This window comes from Scyliorhinus torazame, chromosome 8, assembly GCF_047496885.1.
Source record: "Scyliorhinus torazame isolate Kashiwa2021f chromosome 8, sScyTor2.1, whole genome shotgun sequence".
Lineage (NCBI taxonomy): Eukaryota > Metazoa > Chordata > Chondrichthyes > Carcharhiniformes > Scyliorhinidae > Scyliorhinus > Scyliorhinus torazame.
In genome coordinates, this window is record NC_092714.1 from 274,189,299 (window position 1) to 274,204,280 (window position 14,982).

The 14,982-nt window shown below is 51.6% G+C and overlaps 1 protein-coding gene across 1 annotated transcript in view; it reads left to right on the forward strand.

The window, feature by feature from the left end:
* The first annotated feature begins 213 nt into the window (after window positions 1–213).
* The window catches only part of LOC140428850 (tyrosine-protein kinase Lyn-like), an 84,286-nt gene continuing 69,517 nt past the window's right edge, over window positions 214–14,982 (forward strand). The window contains exon 1 of the mRNA XM_072515503.1: window positions 214–267. The gene's annotated coding sequence lies outside the window, so the exon portion shown is untranslated. The remainder of the gene's footprint in view (window positions 268–14,982) is intronic.

The window sequence follows — 14,982 nt, forward strand, 5'->3', positions numbered from 1 at the left end:
TCCCCTCCCCCGCAAAGATCCTTTTTCAAATTAACCTTCATTCACAAACTCAACTTTTTACAGGATTACGAAGCACGAGGACGGATTCACTGCTCGTGTCAGATTCTCCTCGGGGTCACACCATTGTTACATACCCCTGACACATAGTGCTCAGTAGCTAGTGATCAAGTTAACCCTTTACTTCATCCGTAAGTCTCGATCTCTGTGTGCTGTGCACATACCCTGCTACACCTTGCCCACCCAAGGCTCTGAGTGTGTGTGTGAGAGGTGAGTGTGTGTGAGAGGGAGGTGAGTGTGTGTGAGAGAGGTGAGTGTGTGAGAGGGAGGTGAGTGTGTGTGAGAGGGAGATGAGTGTGTGTGAGAGAGATGAGTGTGTGTGAGAGGGAGGTGAGTGTGTGTGAGAGAGGTGAGTGTGTGTGAGAGAGGTGAGTGTGTGTGAGAGGGAGGTGAGTGTGTGTGAGAGAGGTGAGTGTGTGAGAGGGAGGTGAGTGTGTGTGAGAGGGAGATGAGTGTGTGTGTGTGAGAGGTGAGTGTGAGAGAGGGAGGTGAGTGTGTGTGTGTGAGAGGTGAGTGTGTGTGAGAGGGAGGTGAGTGTGTGTGAGAGAGGTGAGTGTGAGAGGGAGGTGAGTGTGTGTGTGTGAGAGGTGAGTGTGTGTGGGAGAGGCGAGTGTGTGTGAGAGGGAGGTGAGTGTGTGTGAGAGAGGTGAGTGTGTGTGTGTGAGAGGTGAGTGTGTGTGTGTGAGAGGTGAGTGTGTGAGAGGGAGGTGAGTGTGAGAGGGAGGTGAGTGTGTGTAAGAGAGAGGTGAGTGTGTGCGAGAGGGAGGTGAGTGTGAGTGAGAGAGGTGAGTGTGTGCGAGAGGGGTGAGTGTGTGTGTGAGAGGTGAGTGTGTGTGAGAGGGAGGTGAGTGTGTGTGAGAGAGGTGAGTGTGTGAGAGGGAGGTGAGTGTGTGTGAGAGGGAGATGAGTGTGTGTGAGAGAGGTGAGTGTGTGTGAGAGGGAGGTGAGTGTGTGTGAGAGAGGTGAGTGTGTGTGAGAGAGGTGAGTGTGTGTGAGAGGGAGGTGAGTGTGTGTGAGAGAGGTGAGTGTGTGAGAGGGAGGTGAGTGTGTGTGAGAGGGAGATGAGTGTGTGTGTGTGAGAGGTGAGTGTGAGAGAGGGAGGTGAGTGTGTGTGTGTGAGAGGTGAGTGTGTGTGAGAGGGAGGTGAGTGTGTGTGAGAGAGGTGAGTGTGTGAGAGGGAGGTGAGTGTGTGTGTGTGAGAGGTGAGTGTGTGTGGGAGAGGCGAGTGTGTGTGAGAGGGAGGTGAGTGTGTGTGAGAGAGGTGAGTGTGTGTGAGAGAGGTGAGTGTGTGTGTGTGAGAGGTGAGTGTGTGTGTGTGAGAGGTGAGTGTGTGAGAGGGAGGTGAGTGTGTGTAAGAGAGAGGTGAGTGTGTGCGAGAGGGAGGTGAGTGTGAGTGAGAGAGGTGAGTGTGTGCGAGAGGGAGGTGAGTGTGAGTGAGAGAGGTGAGTGTGTGTGAGAGGTGAGTGTGTGAGAGGTGAGTGTGTGAGAGGTGAGTGTGTGTGAGAGAGCTGAGGGAGGTGAGTGTGCGAGAGAGTGGTGAGTGTGTGTGAGAGGTGAGTGTGTGAGAGAGGTGAGTGTGTGTGAGAGAGGTGAGTGTGTGAGAGAGAGGTAAGTGTGTGTGAGAGGGAGGTGAGTGTGTGTGTGAGAGGTGAGTGTGTGCGAGAGGGAGGTGAGTGTGAGAGAGAGGTGAGTATGTGTGAGAGAGGTGAGTGTGTGAGAGAGAGGTAAGTGTGTGTGAGAGGGAGGTGAGTGTGTGTGTGAGAGGTGAGTGTGTGTGAGAGGTGAGTGTGTGTGTGAGAGGAGAGTGTGAGTGAGAGAGGTGAGTGTGTGTGTGAGAGGTGAGTAAGTGTGAGAGAGGTGAGTGTGTGTGAGAGAGGTGAGTGTGTGTGAGAGGGAGGTGAGTGTGTGAGAGGGAGGTGAGTGTGTGTGAGAGGTGAGTGTGTGTGAGAGGTGAGTGTGTGTGAGAGGTGAGTGTGTGTGAGAGGAGAGTGAGTGAGGGAGGTGAGTGTGTGTGTGAGAGGTAAGTGTGAGAGAGGTGAGTGTGTGTGAGAGAGGTGAGTGTGTGTGAGAGGGAGGTGAGTGTGTGTGAGAGGTGAGTGTGTGAGGGAGGTGAGTGTGTGTGAGAGGGAGGTGAGTGTGTGTGTGTGAGAGGTGAGTGTGTGTGAGAGAGGTGAGTGTGTGTGTGAGAGGTGAGTGTGTGTGAGAGGGAGGTGAGTGTGTGAGAGGGAGGTGAGTGTGTGTGAGAGGGAGGTGAGTGTGTGAGAGGGAGGTGAGTGTGTGAGAGGGAGGTGAGTGTGTGAGAGGGAGGTGAGTGTGTGAGAGGGAGGTGAGTGTGTGTGAGAGGGAGGTGAGTGTGTGTGAAAGGGAGGTGAGTGTGTGTGAGAGGGAGGTGAGTGTGTGTGAGAGGGAGGTGAGTGTGTGTGAGAGGGAGGTGAGTGTGTGTGTGAGAGGTGAGTGTGTGTGAGAGAGGTGAGTGTGTGTGAGAGAGGTGAGTGTGTGTGAGAGGGAGGTGAGTGTGTGTGAGAGAGGTGAGTGTGTGTGAGAGGGAGGTGAGTGTGTGTGAGAGGGAGGTGAGTGTGTGTGAGAGGGAGGTGAGTGAGTGTGAGAGGGAGGTGAGTGAGTGTGAGAGAGGTGAATGTGTGTGAGAGAGGTGAGTGTGTGTGTGTGAGAGGTGAGTGTGTGTGAGAGGTGAGTGTGTGAGAGAGGGAAGTGTGTGTGAGATAGGTGAGTGTGTGTGAGATAGGTGAGTGTGTGTGAGAGAGGTGAGTATGTGTGAGAGGGATGTGAGTGTGTGTGAGTGAGGTGAGTGTGTGTGAGAGAGGTGAGTGTGTGTGAGAGGGAGGTGAGTGTGTGTGAGAGAGGTGAGTGTGTGTGAGAGGGAGGTGAATGTGTGTGAGAGGTGAGTGTGTGTGAGAGAGGTGAGTGTGTGTGAGAGAGGTGAGTGTGTGTGAGAGGGAGGTGAGTGTGTGTGAGAGGGAGGTGAGTGTGTGTGAGAGGGAGGTGAGTGAGTGTGAGAGAGGTGACTGTGTGTGAGAGGTGAGTGTGTGTGAGAGGTGAGTGTGTGTGAGAGGGAGGTGAGTGTGTGTGAGAGGGAGGTGAGTGTGTGTGAGAGGGAGGTGAGTGAGTGTGAGAGAGGTGACTGTGTGTGAGGGGTGAGTGTGTGTGAGAGGTGAGTGTATGTGAGAGAGGTGAGTGTGCGAGAGAGGTGAGTGTGTGTGAGAGGGAGGTGAGTGTGTGTGAGAGAGGTGAGTGTGTGAGAGGGAGGCGAGTGTGTGTGTGAGAGAGAGGTGAGAGGTGAGTGTGTGTGAGAGAGGTGAGTGTGTGTGAGAGAGGTGAGTGTGTGTGAGAGGGAGGTGAGTGTGTGTGTGAGAGGTGAGTGTGTGTGTGAGAGGTGAGTGTGTGTGTGAGAGGTGAGTGTGTGTGAGAGAGGTGAGTGTGTGTGAGAGAGGTGAGTGTGTGTGAGAGGGAGGTGAGTGTGTGTGAGAGAGGTGAGTGTGTGTGAGAGGGAGGTGAGTGTGTGTGTGAGAGGAGAGTGTGAGAGAGAGGTGAGTGTGTGAGAGGTGAGTGTGTGTGAGAGAGGTGAGTGTGTGTGAGAGAGGTGAGTGTGTGTGAGAGGGAGGTGAGTGTGTGAGAGGTGAGTGTGTGTGTGAGAGGTGAGTGTGTGTGAGAGAGGTGAGTGTGTGTGAGAGGGAGGTGTGTGTGTGAGAGGGAGGTGAGTGTGTGAGAGAGGTGAGTGTGTGTGAGAGGGAGGTGAGTGTGTGTGAGAGGGAGGTGAGTGTGTGAGAGGGAGGTGAGTGTGTGTGAGAGAGGTGAGTGTGTGTGTGAGAGAGGTGAGTGTGTGTGAGAGGGAGGTGAGTGTGTGTGAGAGAGGTGAATGTGTGTGAGAGAGGTGAGTGTGTGTGAGAGAGGTGAGTGTGTGTGAGGGAGGTGAGTGTGTGTGAGGGGTGAGTGTGTGTGAGAGGTGAATGTGTGTGAGAGAGGTGTGTGTGAGAGGTGAGTGTGTGTGAGAGAGGTGAGTGTGTGTGAGAGGTGAGTGTGTGAGAGAGGTGAGTGTGTGTGAGAGAGGTGAGTGTGTGTGTGAGAGAGGTGAGTGTGTGTGTGAGAGAGGTGAGTGTGTGAGAGGGAGGTGAGTGTGTGTGAGAGGGAGGTGAGTGTGTGTGAGAGAGGTGAGTGTGTGAGAGAGGTGAGTGTGTGTGAGAGAGGTGAGTGTGTGTGAGAGAGGTGAGTGTGTGTGAGGGAGGTGAGTGTGTGTGTGTGAGAGGTGAGTGTGTGTGGGAGAGGTGAGTGTGTGTGTGAGAGGTGAGTGTGTGTGAGAGAGGTGAGTGTGTGTGAGAGAGGTGAGTGTGTGTGAGAGGGAGGTGAGTGTGTGTGAGAGGGAGGTGAGTGTGTGTGTGAGAGGGAGGTGAGTGTGTGTGTGAGAGGTGAGTGTGTGTGAGAGGGAGGTGAGTGAGTGTGAGAGAGGTGAGTGTGTGTGAGAGGTGAGTGTGAGAGGTGAGTGTGTGTGAGAGAGGTGAGTGTGTGAGAGGGAGGTGAGTGTGTGTGAGAGAGGTGAGTGTGTGTGAGAGAGGTGAGTGTGTGTGAGAGAGGTGAGTGTGTGTGTGAGAGGTGAGTGTGTGTGAGAGGTGAGTGTGTGAGAGGTGAGTGTGTGAGAGGTGAGTGTGTGTGAGAGGTGAGTGTATGTGTGAGAGGTGAGTGTCTGTGAGAGGTGAGTGTGTGTGAGAGAGGTGAGTGTGTGTGAGAGGAGAATGTGTGTGAGAGAGGGAAGTGTGTGTGAGAGAGGTGAGTGTGTGTGTGAGAGAGGGAAGTGTGTGTGAGAGAGGTGAGTGTGTGTGAGTGAGGGGAGTGTGTGTGAGTGAGGGGAGTGTGTGTGAGTGAGGGGAGTGTGTGTGAGAGGGAGGTGAGTGTGTGTGAGAGAGGGAAGTGTGTGTGAGAGGGAGGTGAGTGTGTGTGTGAGTGAGGGGAGTGTGTGTGAGAGGGAGGTGAGTGTGAGTTTTAATTGTGTCCACAGACATGAAGCAACTGGAATGTTCCTTCCCAGGGGAGGTTGCTTGACTGGGATGCTCCGTCTTTCCCGAGCGAGATTCCCACGACAGGTGAAGACAGGTAGAAAGGGTTAGTTTGGAGGCACCAACTCCGGGGTTCCAGCAGTTGGCAGGTTTGACGAGGATTCACGTTCTTTCTGCTGCCACCAGCTTCACAGAGGACAGCAGAGGTGCTGCCTGGAATCTGGTCACCTTTCAAACGCCAAGTGCGGGAGTTAAGTTGCAACAAACATTATCACGGTGCAGCTTGCGGAGGTCATTTCACATCCCCCCTCCAGGCTGCACACGGGGGCCGCGATTCCCGCCCCCGCCGAATATCCGGGGCCGGAGACTTTGGCCACCGGCGGGGGCGGGATTCATGCCAGCCCCCGGCGATTCTCCGACCCGGCGCGGGCTCGGAGAATCGCGGCCCCCGTGTGCAGCCTGGAGGAGGGATGTGAAATGACCTCCGCAAGCTGCACCGTGATAATGTTTGTTGCAACTTAACTCCCGCACTGTGCCGTGGGGGCACTCTTTCCCTTCCGCCTCCGCCACGGTCTCAACCATGGCGGAGGCAGAAGAGACTCCCTCCACTGCGCATGCACGGGAATGCCGTCAGCGGCCGCTGACGCTCCCGCGCATGCGCCGCCCGGAGATGTCATTTCCGCGCCAGCTGGCGGGGCAACAAAGGCCTTTCCCGCCAGCTGGCGGGGCGGAAATTTGTCCGGCGCCGACCTAGCCCCTCAAGGTTGGGGCTCGGCCCCCAAAGATGCGGAGGATTCCGCACCTTTGGGGCGGCGCGATGCCCGCCTGATTTGCGCCGTTTTGGGCGCCAGTCGGCGGACATCACGCCGTTTCCGGAGAATTTCGCCCCAGACACCATGGCGATTGCTACCTTGAAATTGCTGCTGGGCATCAGGTGACCAGCTGATTTGTTAATTCAGCAATTCTCAATTCTAACAGCACAGAGAAACACCTACCTCCCTCTGTCCATACCTGTACACCTGCCTCTCTCTGTCCATACCTGTACACCTGCCTCTCTCTGTCCATACCTATACACCTGCCTCTCTCTGTCCAGACCTGTACACCTGCCTCTCTCTGTCCATACCTGTACACCTGCCTCTCTCTGTCCAGACCTGTACACCTGTCTCTCTCTGTCCATACCTGTACACCTGCCTCTCTCTGTCCATACCTGCACACCTGCCTCTCTCTGTCCATACCTGTACAACTGCCTCCCTCTGTCCAGACCTATATACCTGCCTCCCTCTGTCCAGACCTGTACACCTGCCTCTCTCTGTCCATACCTGTACACCTGCCTCTCTCTGTCCATACCTGTACTCCTGCCTCCCTCTGTCCAGACCTGTACACCTGCCTCTCTCTGTCCAGACCTATACACCTGCCTCCCTCTGTACATACCTGTACACCTGCCATTCTCTGTCCAGACCTGTACACCTGCCTCTCTCTGTCCATACCTGTACACCTGCCTCTCTCTGTCCATACCTATACAACTGCCTCTCTCTGTCCAGACCTGTACACCTGCCTCTCTCTGTCCATACCTGTACACCTGCCTCCCTCTGTCCATACCTGTACACCTGCCTCTCTCTGTCCAGACCTGTACACCTGCCTCTCTCTGTCCATACCTATACACCTGCCTCTCTCTGTCCAGACCTGTACACCTGCCTCTCTCTGTCCATACCTGTACACCTGCCTCCCTCTGTCCATACCTGTACACCTGCCTCTGTCTGTCCAGACCTGTACACCTGCCTCTCTCTGTCCATACCTATACACCTGCCTCTCTCTGTCCATATCTGTGCACCTGCCTCCCTCTGTCCAGACCTGTACACCTGTCTCTCTCTGTCCATACCTGTACACCTGCCTCTCTCTGTCCATACCTGTACACCTGCCTCTCTCTGTCCATACCTATACACCTGCCTCTCTCTGTCCATACCTGTACTCCTGCCTCCCTCTGTACATACCTGTACACCTGCCTCTCTCTGTCCATACCTGTACACCTGCCTCTCTCTGGCCATATCTGTACACCTGCCTCTCTCTGTCCATACCTGTACACCTGCCTCTCTCTGTCCATACCTATACACCTGCCTCCCTCTGTCCAGACCTGTGCACCTGCCTCCCTCTGTCCATATCTGTGCACCTACCTCCCTCTGTCCATATCTGTGCACCTGCCTCCCTCTGTCCATACCTGTACACCTGCCTCTCTCTGGCCATATCTGTACACCTGCCTCTCTCTGGCCATACCTATACACCTGCCTCTCTCTGTCAATATCTGTAGTAATAATAATGATCTTTTAATAAAAATCTTTTGTGTCAGCGGGTGGTGAATGTTACGGAGAAATGGTAAGCGGAGTTGGGAAGGGAGATCAATTGGGGAGTATGGAGTTTGGCACTGCGAAGGACCTCCTCTTAAAACATAGAACATAGAAAATACAGCACAGCCCACGATGTTGTGCCGAACCTTTGTCCTAGATTAATCATAGATTATCATTGAATTTACAGTGCAGAAGGAGGCCATTCGGCCCTTTGAGTCTGCACCCGCTCTTGGAAAGAGCACCCTACCCAAACTGAACACCTCCACCCAACACCAAGGGCAATTTGGACATTAAGGGCAATTTATCATTGGCCAATTCACCTAACCCGCACATCTTTGGACTGTGGGAGGAAACCGGAGCACCCGGAGGAAACCCACGCAGACACGGTGAGGACGTGCAGACTCCGCACAGACAGTGACCCAAGCCGGAATCGAACCTGGGACCCTGGAGCTGTGAAGCAATTGTGCTATCCACAATGCTACCGCGCTGCCCTTAAGAACAAATAAATTTACACTATATAATTTTACCGTAATCCATGTACCTATCCAATAGCTGCTTGAAGTTCCCTAATGTTTCCGACTCAACTACTTCCACAGGCAGTGCATTCCATGCCCCCACTACTCTCTGGGTAAAGAACCTACCTCTGATATCCCTCCTATATCTTCCACCTTTCACCTTAAATTTATGTCCCCTTGTAATGGTTTGCTCCACCCGGGGAAAAAGTCTCTGACTGTCTACTCTATCTATTCCCCTGATCATCTTATAAACCTCTATCAAGTCGCCCCTCATCCTTCTCCGTTCTAATGAGAAAAGACCTAGCACCCTCAACCTTTCCTCGTAAGACCTACTCTCCATTCCAGGCAACATCCTGGTAAATCTCCTTTGCACCTTTTCCAAAGCTTCCACATCCTTCCTAAAATGAGGCGACCAGAACTGTACACAGTACTCCAAATGTGGCCTTACCAAAGTTTTGTACAGCTGCATCACCACCTCACGGCTCTTAAATTCAATCCCTCTGTTAATGAACTCGAGCACACCATAGGCCTTCTTCACAGCTCTATCCACTTGAGTGGCAACTTTCAAAGATGTATGAACATAGACCCCAAGATCTCTCTGCTCCTCCACATTGCCAAGAACTCTACCGTTAACCCTGTATTCCGCATTCATATTTGTCCTTCCAAAATGGACAACCACACACTTTTCAGGGTTAAACTCCATCTGCCACTTCTCAGCCCAGCTCTGCATCCTATCTATGTCTCTTTGCAGCCGACAACAGCCCTCCTTACTGTCCACAACTCCACCAATCTTCGTATCGTCTGCAAATTTACTGACCCACCTTTCAACTCCCTCATCCAAGTCATTAATGAAAATCACAAACAGCAGAGGACCCAGAACTGATCCCTGCGGTACGCCACTGGTAACTGGGATCCAGGCTGAATATTTACCATCCACCACCACTCTCTGACTTCTATCGGTTAGCCAGTTTGTTATCCAACTGGCCAAATTTCCCACTATCCCATGCCTCCTTACTTTCTGCATAAGCCTACCATGGGGAACCTTATCAAATGCCTTACTAAAATCCATGTACACTACATCCACTGCTTTACCTTCATCCACGTGCTTGGTCACCTCCTCAAAGAATTCAATAAGACTTGGAAGGCAAGACCTACCCCTCACAAATCCGTGCTGACTATCCCTAATCAAGCAGTGTCTTTCCAGATGCTCAGAAATCCTATCCTTCAGTACCCTTTCCATTACTTTGCCTACCACCGAAGTAAGACTAACTGGCCTGTAATTCCCAGGGTTATCCCTAGTCCCTTTTTTGAACAGGGGCACGACATTCGCCACTCTCCAATCCCCTGGTACCACCCCTGTTGACAGTGAGGACGAAAAGATCATTGCCAATGGCTCTGCAATTTCATCTCTTGCTTCCCATAGAATCCTTGGATATATCCCGTCAGGCCCGGGGGACTTGTCTATCCTCAAGTTTTTCAAAATGCCCAACACATCTTCCTAACAAGTATTTCCTCGAGCTTACCAGTCTGTTTCACACTGTCCTCTCCAACAATATCGGCCCTCTCATTTGTAAATACAGAAGAAAAGTACTCGTTCAAGACCTCTCCTATCTCTTCAGACTCAATACACAATCTCCCGCTACTGTCCTTGATCGGACCTACCCTCGCTCTAGTCATTCTCATATTTCTCACATATGTGTAAAAGGCCTTGGGGTTTTCCTTGATCCTACCCGCCAAAGATTGTTCATGCCCTCTCTCAGCTCTCCTAATCCCTTTCTTCAGTTCCCTCCTGGCTATCTTGTATCCCTCCAATGCCCTGTCTGAACCTTGTTTCCTCAGCCTTACATAAGTCACCTTTTTCCTCTTAACAAGACATTCAACCTCTCTTGTCAACCATGGTTCCCTCACTCGACCATCTCTTCCCTGCCTGACAGGGACATACATATCAAGGACACGTAGCACCTGCTCCTTGAACAAGTTCCACATTTCACTTGTTTCCTTCCCTGACAGCCTATGTTCCCAACTTATGCACTTCAATTCTTGTCTGACAACATCGTATTTCCCCTTCCCCCAATTGTAAACCTTGCCCTGTTGCACGTACCTATCCCTCTCCATTACTAAAGTGAAAGTCACAGAATTGTGGTCACTATCTCCAAAATGCTCCCCCACTAACAAATCTATCACTTGCCCTGGCTCATTACCCAGTACTAAATCCAATATTGCCCCTCCTCTGGTCGGACAATCTACATACTGTGTTAGAAAAGCTTCCTGGACACACTGCACAAACACCACCCCATCCAAACTATTTAATCTAAAGAGTTTCCACTCAATATTTGGGAAGTTAAAGTCGCCCATGACTACTACCCTATGACTTCTGCACCTTTCCAAAATCTGTTTCCCAATCTGTTCCTCCACATCTCTGCTACTATTGGGGGGCCTATAGAAAACTCCTAACAAGGTGACTGCTCCTTTCCTATTTCTGACTTCAACCCATACTACCTCATTAGGGTGATACTCCTCGAACTGCCTTTCTGCAGCTGTTATACTATCTCTAATTAATAATGCCACCCCCCCCACCTCTTTTACCACCCTCCCTAATCCTATTGAAACATCTATAACCAGGGACCTCCAACAACCATTTCTGCCCCATTTCTATCCAAGTTTCCGTGATGGCCACCACATCGTAGTCCCAAGTACCGATCCATGCCTTAAGTTCACCCACCTTATTCCTGATGCTTCTTGCGTTGAAGTATACACACTTCAACCCATCTCCGTGCCTGCAAGTACTCTCCTTTGTCAGTGTTCCCTTCCCCACTGCCTCATTACACGCTTTGGCGTCCTGAATATCGGCTACCTTAGTTGCTGGACTACAAATCCGGTTCCCATTCCCCTGCCAAATTAGTTTAAACCCTCCCGAAGAGTACTAGAAAACGTTCCTCCCAGGATATTGGTGCCCCTCTGGTTCAGATGCAACCCGTCCTGCTTGTACAGGTCCCCCCTTCCCCAGAATGCGCTCCAATTATCCAAATACCTGAAGCCCTCCGTCCTACACCATTCCTGCAGCTACGTGTTCAGCTGCACTCTCTCCCTATTCCTAGCCTCGCTATCACGTGGCACCGGCAACAAACCAGAGATGACAACTCTGTCTGTCCTGGCTTTTAACTTCCAGCCTAACTCCCTAAACTTGTTTATTACCTCCACACCCCTTTTCCTACCTATGTCGTTGGTATCAATGTGCACCACGACTTCTGGCTGCTCACCCTCCCCCTTAAGGATCCTCAAGACACGATCCGAGACATCCCTGGCCCTGGCACCCGGGAGGCAACATACCTTCCGGGAGTCTCGCTCGCGACCACAGAATCTCCTATCTATTCCCCTAACCATTGAATCTCCTACAACTATTGCTTTTCTATTCTCCCCCCTTCCCTTCTGAGCCCCAGAGCCAGACTCAGTGCCAGAGACCTGGCCGCTAGGGCCTTCTCCCGGTAGGTCATCCCCCCCCAACAGCATCCAAAACGGTATACTTGTTTTGAAGGGGAACGGCCACGAGGGATCCCTGCACTGTCTGCCTGTTTGTTTTTTTCCCCCTGACTGTAACCCAGCTATTCTTGTCCTGTACCTTGGGTGTGGTTACCTCCCTGTAACTCTTCTCAATCACCCCCTCTGCCTCCCGGATGATCCGAAGTTCATCCAGCTTCAGCTCCAGTTCCCTAACACGGTCTTTGAGGAGCTGAAGTTGGGTTCACTTCCCGCAGGTATAGTCAGCGGGGACACCGGTGGTATCCCTCACCACCCACATCCTACAGGAGGAGCATGTAACTGGCCTAGCCTCCATCCCCTCTTACCTGACAGAATATAGCTGCCCTGTGGACTAACTACATCTCCGCCCTCCGACTCTGCTCCCAGTCAGCTACACTTTCTGTAAACTCCTGGCTCTCTTCACACTCTTTGCGGAAATGTCGGAAACAAAATGAAAGGAGCACCTTACTCCCTCCTCACCTAACTCCCTCGGTCACCAAACTCTTACTATAGCACTCAAAATGCACCAAATTCAGCACTCCCTCGGTCACCAAACTCTTACCATAGCACTCAAAATGCACCAAATTCAGCACTCCCTCGGTCACCAAACTCTTACTATAGCACTCAAAATGCACCAAATTCAGCACTCCCTCGGTCACCAAACTCTTACTATAGCACTCAAAATGCACCAAATTCAGCACTCCCTCGGTCACCAAACTCTCGCTATAGCACTCAAAATGCACCAAATTCAGCACTCAGTGCAAACAAAGTCTGCACTGTAGGGGATCACTTTTATACTGTGAATCTAGCCTCTGAAAACTGGCCTAATCCAATTAACTAATTAACAAGCTCCAGCTGCAAGTGCCTACAAGTAGAAGCCTGTTTAAAGCTGATTGAAAATTCACCTTCTTCTAAACCAAACAGCAACTTTTAAGTTAATTATCTAAATAAAAGAAAGACTAAACTTGAGATAAAAATGAAGCCTTATACTCCCTCGATCACCAAACTCTTACTATAGCACTCAAAAAGCACCAAATTCAGCACTCAGTGCAAAACAAGGATGAGCCTGATACAGTTTAAGGTGGTGCACAGGGTGCATATGACTCGGCGAGAATGAGTGGGTTCTTTCAGGGGGTAGCAGATGAGTGTGAGAGGTGTGGGCGGGGGCCAGCGAATCACGCGCACATGTTTTGGGGTTGTGAAAAATTGGGAAGATTCTGGGCGGGAGTGCTCGCGGTCTTAGCCAGGATACTGGAGGAGGAGGTGGACCCGGACCCTTTGGTGGTGATATTTGGGGTTTCAGAGAAGCCGGAGCTCATGGAGAGGAGGAAGGCCGATGCCGTGGCCTTCGCCTCTCTGATTGCACGGCGGCGGATTTTGCTGGAGTGGCGGTTGGTATCGCCACCGGGTGTAGCAGCGTGGCTGGGTGACCTGTATGACTTCCTGCGGTTTGAGAAGATAAAGTATGAGTTAAGGGGCTCTTCAGGGGGTTTGAGGAAAGGTGGGGGACGTTTGTGACCGTGCTTAAGGAGCTGTTCGTCGCGGGGGAGTGGGGAGGGGGAGGGTAATGGGGGGAGGGGAGGTGAAATAGGTTTGATTTGATTTGATTTGATTTATTATTGTCACATGTATTAGTATACAGTAAAAAGTATTGTTTCTTGCCTGCTGTACAAACAATGCACGGTACATAGGGAAGGAAGGAGAGACTGCAGAATACAATGTTACAGTTATAGCAAGGTGTAGAGAAAAGATTAACTTTTTTTTTAAATATGTTTTATTGAAATTTTTTTCCCAAACAACAATTTTTCCCCTCTTACAAAGCAAACGCAACAATAACAATAGACATTTTTAACAATACACAAGTAACAAAACCCCTTTATCTTTGACCTAAACTAAACCCCCCCTCCCCCCCCCCCCTTCCCCTGGGTTGCTGCTGCTGGTCATCTGTCTTCCCTCTAACGTTCCCCTAGGTAGTCGAGAAATGGCTGCCACCGCCTGGTGAACCCTTGAGCCGATCCTCTCAGGGCAAACTTTATCTGCTCCAGTTTAATGAACCCCGCCATATCATTTACACAGGCCTCCAGTCCGGGGTGTTTCGCCTCCTTCCACATGAGTAGGATCCTGCGCCGGGCTACTAGGGACGCAAAGGCCACAACGTCGGCCTCTTTCGCCTCCTGCACTCCCGGCTCTTCCGCAACTCCAAATAGAGCTAACCCCCAGCCTGGTTTGACCCGGGCCTTCACCACCTGTGAGATCACTCCCGTCACTCCCTTCCAATACCCTTCCAGTGCAGGGCACGCCCAAAACATATGTGAGTGGTTTGCCGGGCTCCCGCCACACCTCCCACATTTGTCCTCCACTCCAAAGAACCTGCTCAATCTTGCTCCCGTTATGTGTGCTCTATGTAGCACCTTAAATTGAATCAGGCTAAGCCTGGCGCATGAGGAAGAGGAGTTTACCCTGCTTAGGGCATCAGCCCACATACCCTCCTCTATCTCCTCCCCTAGTTCTTCTTCCCACTTTCCTTTTAGTTCGCCCACCGACTCCTCCCCCTCTTCCCTCATCTCTCGGTAAATCTCTGACACCTTGCCCTCTCCGACCCACACCCCTGAAAGCACCCTGTCCTGTATCCCCTGTGTCGGGAGCAAAGGAAATTCCCTCACCTGTTGTCTAGTAAACGCCCTCACCTGCATAAATCTCAAGAAATTTCCCCGGGGCAACTTATACTTTTCCTCCAATGCTCCCAAGCTCGCAAAAGTCCCATCTATAAATAAATCTCCCACCCTCCTAATTCCCAACTGGTACCAGCTCTGAAATCCTCCATCCATTCTTCCTGGGGCAAACCTATGGTTGTTCCTGATAGGGGACCCCACCAGGGCTCCCCGCACCCCTCTGTCGCCTCCACTGTCCCCAGATATTCAGTGTTGCCGCCACCACCGGGTTCGTGGTAAACTTTTTCGGTGAGATCGGTAGCGGCGCCGTCACCAGCGCCTCTAAACTCGCCCCTTTACAGGACTTTCTCTCCAGTCTTTTCCACGCCGCTCCCTCACCCTCCATCATCCATTTACGTATCATTGCCACATTGGCGGCCCAATAGTAATCGCCCAAGTTCGGTAGTGCCAATCCTCCTCTGTCCCTACTACGCTGAAGGAACCCCCTCCTTACTCTCGGAACTTTCCCTGCCCACACGAAGCTCGTGATGCTCCTGTCTATTTTATTAAAAAAGGTCTTGGTGATTAGTATAGGGAGACATTGAAATACAAATAAGAACCTCGGGAGGACCATCATCTTAATTGCTTGCACCCTGCCCGCCAGCGATAGAGGCTGCATGTCCCACCTCTTGAAGTCCTCCTCCATTTGTTCTACCAACCGTGTCAGATTAAGTCTGTGCAAGGTTCCCCAGCTCCTAGCGATCTGAATCCCCAGGTATCGGAAGTTTCTTTCCACTTTCCTTAGAAGCAAGCCTTCTATCTCTCTACTCTGGTCCCCTGGATGTATTACAAATAATTCACTCTTCCCCATGTTTAGCCTATACCCCGAGAA